This window comes from Pinus tabuliformis, chromosome X, assembly GCF_031772625.1.
Source record: "Pinus tabuliformis cultivar Carrire ecotype Pingquan chromosome X, CPIR1, whole genome shotgun sequence".
NCBI lineage: Eukaryota > Viridiplantae > Streptophyta > Pinopsida > Pinales > Pinaceae > Pinus > Pinus tabuliformis.
Window position 1 is genome coordinate 558,584,375 of NC_142308.1, and position 2,420 is coordinate 558,586,794.

Here is a 2,420-nt window from a genome sequence, read left to right on the forward strand (position 1 = left end):
AATGTTGTTGCAGACTTCTATCTAGGATGAATCTACCTACAGGATAAGGAGGAATGGTGGATGACTAGTTACTAGACACGCATTTGTTTTCTATTTCAGTTCTCTCCCCATGGTTTGCTGATATAGAAAACTATTTGGTATCATCACAGTTCCCACCAAACTTTCCCTCCAAAGAAAAGAGCAAGATAGTTAGGAAAAGTGCCCCCTTCACCTGGATTGGGGGCAATCTTTTCAAACTTGGCCCAAATCAAATCTTAAGAAGGTGTGTAAGGGAAGAGTAATTTTTTGACATCCTTCTGACCTGTCACGATGGGCCTTGTGGAGGTCACTTTGAAACAAAGAGGACAACATTCAAAGTGTTACAAGCGAGATATTATTGGCCCACTCTTCATCATGATGTGAAAAGGTACATTAGTCAATGTGATCGGTGCCAGAGGATGGGAAAGCCTACTCCAAGAGATGAAATGCCCCTACAACCTCAAGTGACTTTCGATCCATTTGACAAGTGGGGATGGACTTCATTGGGCCTATCAACCCTCCTTCAAAGAAAAAACAATACATTATTGTGTGCACTGGTTATTTGACTAAGTCAGCTGAAACCAAGGTGATTAATGCAGCAACAGAAGAGAAGGTGGCTAAGTTCCTAAGGGAGAATGTATTCTACAAATTTGGGTACCCTAGAGAGCTAGTCATAGACCAAGGCAGACAGTTTACCTCCAACATGATTGAAGAACTGCTCAACCATCACAAAATCAAGCATAGGAGCTCCACTCCTTATCATCCACAAGCTAATGGGCAAGTGGAGGTGACCAACTGGGCACTAGAGAGCATCTTAACCAAGGTAGTGAGCAGCAGCAAGAAGGATTGGGCAAAGAGACTAGTTGAGGCCACCTGGGTCTACAATACAACATGGAAGACCACCAATAGATTTACACCCTATGAGCTGGTCTATGGGAAAAAGGTTTTTCTGTCCATTGAGTTTGAATATAACACATTAAGGATGGCAGCCCAACTAGATTTGGATCCCAATCATACACAGAAAGAAAGATTGTTCCATTTGAATGGCTTGGATGAATTCAGAATGCAGACCCTCCTACATACAGAGATAGTTCAGCTTCAGAGGAATATCTGGCATCATAAAAATATTGAGAAGCAATTTCAAGAGGGCGATTGGGCATTGTTATATGATTCTAGGTATAAAGACTTCAAGGGAAAGCTAAGGACAAGATGGCTCGGACCTTATGTGGTGGAAAGATGCCATGATAATGGTTCAGTGTAAATCAGAATATAGATGAAGAAGCCATTACATTGCTTGTTAATGGACACCGATTGAAAATTTACAAGAGGCCTTTATCAAAACAAGAGTTCATTGACAATATCAATAAGACAGTGATGATAGTGGAGCAAGTTCTAGCTCCTCCCTCATCAAGTCACTAAAAAAGAGAAAAAAAAATAAGGATTCAGGTGAAAACCTCCATGAGGCCCTGAGTCCCATCTTTGGGATGAAAACCTCGTGAGGTGGCCCAATGATGAAAAAAAAATATGAAAAAAGAATAAGAAGGTCCTTGGGTGAAAACCTTCCTTGAGGTGCCCAGGGCAAACATCTAGGATGAAAACCTCTCTGAGGCAACCTAGGTGCTTTTCAAAAAAAAAAAAGAGAGAGAAAAAAGACATAATTGTTATTTGTAGGTGGGCAAGAAAGACAATCAAGGAGAAAAGAGAAGATCCAAAGGGAACCCCACCTCACATATATTCATCTCCTCTGCTCCTTACCATGCATATCTCCATCAATTCCATTGTTTTTTTACTACATTGCTTCTAGTTAGGCAAAGACTGTGTTTTCTACAAGATCCCTTGTATTCCTACAGGATCCCCCGAAAATCTACAAGGAGCAATCCAAGGGTGAATGGTGGGTTGGTTAGGTCCTGTAGAAGCCTATCCCATAGAATATCAATCATCAGCTACAGGGCTTCACTAGGATGATCCAGGATCTCTAGACAGCAAACAACAAATAGTAGAGGAGGAAGAAGAATGATCATTCAACAAATAAACAACGCAGCACCTCTGATCTTCGACAACTGCAGCATGGCATCGAGACCACAGGTAAGTATCCCACTCACTCATTCATATGCATCATTTAATTTGAGGTAGTCGGTTTATAAGTGAAAAGGTGGCCAGTTAACTTGGCCACCTTTGACAAAGCAAATAGTCAGGTGGAAAAAAGGAAATTATTTTTAAAATTAAAAGAGAATGTAAGAGTCCGAAAACAATAATTTATTTTTTATGGCATTCAAATCCGATGTAAGGTGGGGCCCCGACCCATATTAAAGTTCGAGTGATAGCACAAGATTTAAGTAAGCGTTGGTTCAAGAGGCAAATAAAGTGCTCTGCCGGGGAGCAACGAGCACGAGTTATAACTC